This window comes from Lygodium microphyllum, chromosome 4 (assembly GCF_053477565.2).
Source record: "Lygodium microphyllum isolate KBCC chromosome 4, Lygodium_microphyllum_v1.1.10, whole genome shotgun sequence".
Classification (NCBI taxonomy): domain Eukaryota; kingdom Viridiplantae; phylum Streptophyta; class Polypodiopsida; order Schizaeales; family Lygodiaceae; genus Lygodium; species Lygodium microphyllum.
Genome location: NC_141138.1, coordinates 70,994,018 through 71,002,556, shown reverse-complemented (window position 1 = coordinate 71,002,556; position 8,539 = coordinate 70,994,018). Strand labels below are relative to the sequence as shown.

At 40.4% G+C, this 8,539-nt stretch overlaps 1 pseudogene; it reads right to left on the bottom strand.

The window, feature by feature from the left end:
* Window positions 1-482: 482 nt before the first annotated feature.
* LOC148037162 (1,4-alpha-glucan-branching enzyme 2-2, chloroplastic/amyloplastic pseudogene) lies at window positions 483-7,901 on the bottom strand (annotated as a pseudogene).
* Window positions 7,902-8,539: the final 638 nt, after the last annotated feature.

Here is an 8,539-nt window from a genome sequence, read left to right as displayed (position 1 = left end):
TCCTGAAATTTATGCGACGCTTTCACGTCGAGTTCACCAAAGATGTTGAAGGATTTTGAAAGCAAAGTCGCGACCACAGAGGACTTTGAATAACTTCAGGATAGAAGATCAATCAAGCAAATGAGCAAGATGAGAAAATGATGCCAAGTAACAATATCTTCCCAAGAGTTAATAGTCTCCTTCCACTGGTGAATATTGTCAAATGTTGCTTGAAGCCGATGCATGTAATCAGACAAAGACGAAAGCTCTTATGAGGTTCTCTTTTCTGCATTTGAAAATCATTTCCTTCCTCTTCTTTGGCAACAACAACATTCTGAATTTTCTATAAAAAAAAGCAACTCAAGCTCTTCCACTCCAAAAGAGCTCAAAACAGAGCTCATGCAACATCAGCATGCAAATCAGCTTTTGCTCCTCCCAACAGTTCCACTAGCTCTATGTAGGACACATTTATGTGCAAGTCCATTTGATCTTGAATGCTCAGGTCAGAACACAAGTTTTTGTTTTATCTTCTGAACACGATCGTCATCTCCCTTGTGCCTGCAACTTCCCAGAAGAACCTGAAGGAATAGATCCGGTGCTTGGCTGAGAAAAACTGGATTTTCATTAACTGTACTAAGAACATATAATGCTCGTAAAAGATCCAATATAGCCTTCATTAAAGCCTCTGATGACTGATTCTCCTCTACTACTGTAAAAGTGTTCAAGACAGATCTTTCAGAAAAAGCAAGACCCAAATCTTCAGCAAGGTGATAACTTGTTGATAAGCATCTGTCATCGACAATCCTTTTGCTATTTTTAAAGAAAGTTGTGCTGCCAACCTTTCCAGCAAGTTTCACTCTCGTAAGTGGAACAAAGTCAGATGGAAATCTCTACCTTATAAAATCAAACTCTGTTGATTTTGAGATTGAAGGTGGGCGCCCATTCATATGTTCCCAATGACTGTGGAAATCCAAAGGAATTCACCAGGGCTAATGCATCGTTTCTATATTGAAACGCCTCACAGGATACATTTCATTTATCTCCAAGTGTATCAAGAATGCAGCGCATTATAGCGTGGTGAATTCATCCAAACGTGCGACATTCTTCTGCTTGTAGTGTCAATTTGGCAACTCTGAAACTCCTCTTTAACTCCATGTTTTCCTTATTGAGTTTCTTGTACCTTTCTCTCTTCGCAGTCCAAAGTACCGTTCTTTAGCATGTCAGGAATTATCATAAATCGAACTTTGCTTCCCCGGTAGAGCTCCCCGCTCTTGAGCTCGATGAAGATGATATGGCCTTTGGCTCCGTGCAGCAGCTTCCCAGTTGATCGGTAGCAATATTACAGCCTGTGATGTTCCTTTCAAGACCTTTCCATACTCTCTGTTTTTTGTATCTTCCTTAAGGACGTGTCCTTTTTCCCGTGCCTTCCTGTCACCAAAACTACACCTTTTCCTTTTGTTATTTTTCTCCTTTTTTTTCCTTTCGTTCGATCCCACAATAGCCATCCGAAAAGCGGCCTGTTTTTCCCCCAAACCTCTTTTCATCTGAGTTCAGAACAACCTTGTACTTCCCAGGTTTTATGCAACCCGCTCTATAATCTGGAAAACTCTTTTGCCAGTGAAAATTGAAAACGAACACCAAATTTCCTCTCTCAAAGACTATAACTTTATCTCCTTCATCTTTGCGTGACACGTACTAATGCTCAGAGACCATAAACCCATATGTTTCTTCCAACTGCTGCATTGCACAATCAAACTCCTACAACCAATGATACCTCAAGTAATCTGCATCACCCAAGTCAAATCTTCATCTACATTTGTCAAAACTATTGTTGTTCCCCAGTACAAATTTGCCATTGGGAAGATGTTGATCTCCCCTGGGAAAGTCAATCCATTCAGGGTGACCAAATTCATTTCCCATAAAGTTTAGATAACCTTCTCCACCCAAGCTCATTGTAATCAATCGTATCATCTTATGCAGAGCAATACCACGATCAATGGTTGGTGTGGTCGGGCCATCAATGGCCATAAAATCAGACATGTCCTTGTCCATCAGCCAGAATGCAATTGTCTTATCTCCAACAAGAGCTTGATCGTGGCTTTTCGCATAGGCAACACATTTCTCTTTCCACCGCCTGTTTGTAAGTGTATACACAATGTCACCCATTTGCCAGTCTTCATCCTTTTTCTTTGATAGAAGTTCAATCCATTTATCTGGAACAGCCATATGGAGCCTGTAATCGAAACCTATGCCACCATCTGCAATTGGGATGGAAAAGACTGGCATTCCACTCACATCTTCTCCAACTGTTATAGCATTAGGATAAATGCATGAATCATGTCATTGGCAAGCATCAAATAATTGACTGCATCCATATCAGTTGCTAGCCCAAAATACTGTCATATCCCCCATGTCAACATAGCCAAGGATAAGGGAACTCCAAGAATACTCATTGCGTTGTGGCAGGCAGTCAAATGTGTGCTGAACATCAAGCAAGCTCCCACATTTGGCATACATATCCACCAGTGTACTTCGATCTGCATCTCTTTGAAACAGTTTAGTACTTCCTCACAAAGCCCATAATCGGCATATCCTGAAATAAATGTAGCCCATGAGACTGCATCTCGAGTTACCAATCTATCAAAACTCCCTGTTCTTCTACAAGCATGTCACATTTAGTGTACATGTCAACCAGAGCCTTACGGATAAGTTCCTCTTGCACCAAACCCCTCTTCACTATATTACCCACGTAGAATAAAAGAGCAAACATAACGACTAAGTATGTACAAAGTATCAAATCCCACACACACAACTTTTTGGTGGATTCCACACCTTGGATGCATAGCAGTACAACATCGTGCCTTACTCTATTGTGGGCTAAAGAGCCCACACTCTACTCTGCTTTGAGCCTCTATCTATTTGACCATGTCCAATGATTGGCATTGACTTGGAATCCAAGCTTTGCTCTACCTCTTCTTATTTGTCATTACTCTTTGTTTAACCATGGCCTTCTTGTTAGAAATTGCATTTTTTATCCTTTCTTGAGCCCACTCATCTATGAACCTTAGATGTAGAGGATTGGGGAACTTCTCATAAACTACAAAAATAGTCACTTGGATTGCATCTCAATCTTGTTGTTTGAAGCATAAAAAGAAATATCTTTAGTTTGTGCACACTACGAAACACAAGTAGCTCATGACCTCCTTTCCCGCAGTATTATGGAGGATCCCACCTAATGCATTTAGTTGGTAATACACTTATCGCTAGGATTGTACCTCTCTCTCTTTATATTGTTGGGCTTCTATTGGTCTCTCTTCATGCTATTTAGTTTGTGCACACTACGAAACACAAGTAGCTCATGACCTCCTTTCCCGCAGTATTATGGAGGATCCCACCTAATGCATTTAGTTGGTAATACACTTATTGCTAGGATTGTACCTCTCTCTCTTTATATTGCTGGGCTTCTATTGGTCTCTCTTCATGCTATTTGGATTCTATCAATCTCTCTCTATGTTTTTTGGAGAGGGACTTTGATCGGTGTTGCTATTACTACCACTCTCATGGGACAGCTCATGCTCATGCTTTATTATCGTGGTTTGCTTTGATGTATTGATATACTTTGAGTGGCGTGGAAGGATGCCCAAAAATTCCTCTATCTCAACCATCATTCTCTCTCTCTCTCTCTCTCTCTCTCTCTCTCTCTCTCTCTCTCTCTCTCTCTCTCTCTCTCTCTCTCTCTCTCTCTCTCTCTCTCTCTCTCTCTCTCTCTCTCTCTCTCTCACATCCGTAGGGTTGGATCGGAGTCTTGAGATAATGACCTTCACCATATCAAAATTTGCATTAAGATGAAGAGAAATATCTACAAAAAAGATAGTATAGAAACTCACCTATTATTGTAGTAAACCACGATAATAAAAGAATAAACCAAAAATCAAAGTAAATATAGATAGCCATACCTTTGATTGGTTGATGAATTTTCTTTCCTTTTCTTCTAGCAAAAAATAGCACAAATGGTGCATCCTAAGCACATAAGAAGAAGAAGAAAAAAAGTTGATAATTAAATCACATAATTATATATTTATTTAATGCAATAACTAGATGACTCTATAGAAGTAAACTGATATGTTTAATTCCTTATATATTTAATCGAGTGAAATGCTTTCCTTAAATCAATCAAGGTTATTCAATTCCTCCTCAAACTGTACATATTTAATCCCATTGTATTTATTAGCTCATGTGTTTTACCTTTAATTGCTAGGGTGCATGAAGCATCTATGTCTTTGCTCTAATTCTATTTAGTGATAGCACGACTTTGCATGACTTGAGCTCAAGTTAATATACAACTATGCTTCATGTAGACTTAATGAAGCCTAGTATTCCTTGCCCCAAGTGTAGCCAAGCTCAGTAGGGCTTCACCCACACTTAGCATAGGCAAGGCTAACCAATCTTAGTGGCTTATGCTTATACTTAGCCTAATCTTAGTGAAACCTAGCCTAGCATGATTTTCCTTGTCTACACTTAGCATAGGCAAGCATAGCTGGTCCTACTGGCATAAGCAAGCATAGCCAAACCTAGTGGCATAGGTTGACTTATAGTTAGCCTATGCCTATACTTAGCAGCCTAATCTTAGTGAGGCCTAGCCTAACATGGCTTTCCTTGTGCACACTTAGCATAGGCAAGTGTAGCCAATCCTAGTGGCATAGCATGACCTATAGTTAGCATATGCCTATAGCTAGCCTAAGCTTAGTCATGCCTAGCCTAACATGGCTTTCCTTACTCACACTTAACATAGGCAAGCATAGCCAGACCTGGTGGCTTGGGATAGCCTACTAGCTTATAGTTAGCCTCAATGAAGCCTAGCCTAATAGGAGCCTAACATGGCTTTCCTTGCCCACACTTAGTATAGATGAGTATACCTAAGCTTAGCATCATTGGCATAGAATGGCCTACACTTCGCTTGCATCTATGTTTCACATGAGCTTAGCAAAGCGTAGCCTAGCCAAGCCTAGTATAGCTTACCTCTAGCCCAGCCTAGAAGATGATGTAGCAAGAAGTTGAGGATATGGTAGATAGTTGATGATGAAGCACATCCTATGGTTTACAAGCTAAGCCTAGCTTGGCATATTCTCCTTATACTTATCCTACACATGTAGTTAGATTTTTCTTAGCAAAGCCTAACCTAGCTTTACTTAGCCTACACTTAGTGTGTGCTTATAGTTAGCTTACACATAGCCAACTACTACATGTAGCATATAATCTCTCTCTCTCTCTCACACACACACACACACAAAAACACTCCTTTGAAAAATATCAACAAACTAATATCTTGCCTAATTGACTCCTTACGAGGCCTTTTTGGAGTCCATATTCGCCCTTACGAATAGCCCAATAGTCCCATTAACCAACTCTATAGCACGTTTATCCTCATGGTGGCAAAGATCACATTTTCTCTCTAACAAACCACAAACTTAATGTGTTAATTAAACTAGCAAAAATTGTGTAAAAAATGATGTTAACAACTTTAAGAATATGTGGAGTAACTTATCGTTTAAATATACATTCATAGCCATTTTTGCAAATCAACATGTGTTCACAAAGGTAGTAATGTTCTCGTTTGCCTACACAAAAATTTCCCTTAACCTTGTGGTGATGGTGCCCCTCAAGCCCATGCAAATAATAAGGAAAAGATAATCATAACAAAAATGGAAAGTTTACCATGTAAGCTTTAATCAAAGATGTGCCCTCCTAGGCATCATTGCAACTCCTCTTGAAAGCTCAGGTTGTGTGTGTGTGTGTGTGTGTGTGTGTGTGCGTGTGCATGCATGCGTGCGCGCACACATGCTATTTTGTTTCTACTTCTCATTCAACAAGAGGAAAGTTGAAAATAGCATGTGCTAGTTGAAAAATGGAAACATTTTAAAATGTGCTATTTTGCGTTCATCAACAAGAGGAAAGCTGAAAATAGCATGCATTAGTTATAAAATGGAAACATTGTAAATGTGCATTTATAATCATGATACATTTGTCACTTTTTGCCATGCTTAAATTGGTGTTTATGTTATCATTTGTTATTCTATGAGTCCTATGCATCTACACATGAGTTTTCACGAGAAAGTAAACATATCCGCTAGAATGTGTCCCATGTCTCTTCTCTAAATTTTTTGTAGTGTTAAGTAAACAAAACAATAAGAGCAAAGTGTGTGGCATAGATGTCCAAAAGAAATGAAATAGTGTGATATATCAACACTTAAGTTCACATACACAAGCATTAAGCTAACAATATAGTATACTCCCACATGGCATAGGTCCATAATAGCTTTCGATTGAAGCAAATGGCCAAATGCTAAGCTCTTCAACACCCTAACTCATGTAAACAAATAACAAAGGATTAGAAGCATACTACAACTCTCCAAGTCACTTTGTGTAGGCTAGAAGGTTCAAATGTTTATAGACATATATCCCACTATTGTTGTTTACATCATAATGTTCCTAGCACAACCATCAAGCATACCAATATCCTAGTGGAGTAATTTGGATATTATCAGGGATTCAAAAATCCCCTAAGAACTTACTAGGGTTACAATTAAGATTTAATCATTAGCTTGAAATGATAGGCTAATCATGGCCTAAGCTTAATATGATAGTAACATAAACACATGCACACAATGTGCTTCATTTATGGGTCATGTGTGTTCTGAGTGTGTTTGAGAAATTCGTAAATCCAAGGATCCATTGTTTCTTTCTAATATTCTATGATATATAACTAATTTGTATGTTTGTATACTTTCAATTTTAGTAGAACAATGATAATCAACATATTTTGACTTACATGTCGTTTTTGAACCATATTCGACTTTATGGAAAACATAAGTGCTAGCAGTTATTACTTTGAACTCTTTAAAGAACCGTGAGCATTTATAAGTAATCACTAAAAAATGATGTGAAATATGAATGTATGGAGTAGATTCTAATGAAGAAAAGACTAGGGGGTTTGTATAACTCCAAAATAACATTGGTTAGGGAGAGGTGATAGGTTTTGGGTATTGTACAAAATTGGGATGAAACCATAACTCAAGTGTGTTGACACAAATGAGGGTTTTTTGAAATTGGGGTAGAACATAAGGGGATAATGAAGTGTTGAGAGAACCACGTGTTTATAACTGATGATTAAGAAATGATGCAGATATTAATGTATAGATTACATCCTATTGAATTGAAAAAATGACGAGGCGGATTGTACAACTTAGAGCTATTTAAATGTTTAAGCTTGTTTAGGGAGAGGTGATAAGCATCAGATATTAGATTGTACAAAATCAGGATGTTACAAGAGGGAAGCCGTCAAATTGGAGGGTCAGGGGGGAGAGGTGAAGGTGGAGGGAGAGCCATTGATTGACTTCGTGATTGGCTTGGAAGGAAGAAGCAGAGGGCGGGGGCATGTGGACGTGGAGGTAGGCGGAGGGGATGAGGTGATCCGGGTGACAGTTCGGATTCGAGCCTAAGAGGAAGCTCCGGAAGATGGATCGGACGGAGCGGGGCGTGGCGCTCAGCGCGAAGCCGAAACAGCGCCCGCGCAGCTCTGGAAGTTGGCGGTTTGCCTCGAAGTACCCGATGTAGGCTTGGCACACCGGGTCCTTCGCATTGACGTACAGGTGCGGCAGCCACGGTCTGATGCAGTAGAATGACTCCCTCTCCTCCTGCCTCGCCCGCTTGCTCTCCAGGATATGCGCCAGCCCGTTCGCCACCGTGTTGTGTACCACGTTCATCGCCATCGATATGGGCCGGCCCACCCGCCCCAAGTCGCTCGCCACCGTCGGATGCGGCGGGTTGAACAGATGCGCCTCCAGGAACGTGCCTTCCTCCGCCAGCTTCCTCCCTATCAGCAGCCCTAGCGCTGCGCCCTTCGAATGCCCTGCTATCGCCATCGTTCCCCCGTCGCTTTCAAGCCTGTCGAGTTCCTCCCTCACCACCTGCAATCCTGTACGGTACCTGCAACATAGCCAACCAAAGAGCCCTTCTATCAGTTCCAACAGATGAGTTCCTCGAGAGTTCGTTACATTAAAACGAAGACATCCATTTGTCAAAACTCTAGCCCATTTTTAGAGTGCTGAAATTAGATGGTGGGACCCTCTTTAAATGGCATCGCATATAAACCAAATACACCAATTCATTGCTTGTGATGAGACTAGGCACCTTGTTTAATAGTTTGTATTGAATAGATCCCAACGTAGACCAGGGACTGATATAGGTACCTGGTTTTGAAGTGAAGGGACCCTATCCAATTTTGGATGGAACCTGGATCACTACCATGTGCTTTAGCATCCTCTTGTGCCTTTCACATACCACGTGTTTCAATAGACGAAATCCCAAACTCCTCATCCAAGCTCTACTCAAAGCCATCTAAACCAACATCAACATGAGAGAAACCTGATGATACATCTTTCATAATATGTGAGTCCCCAACCTTCTCTTTACCTTTTCTTGACATTTGTTATGTACTTGGCGGAGTCACCTATGACCTCAATCTATCACTTGAAGGTCTATCAATAGAAGACTATGAGAC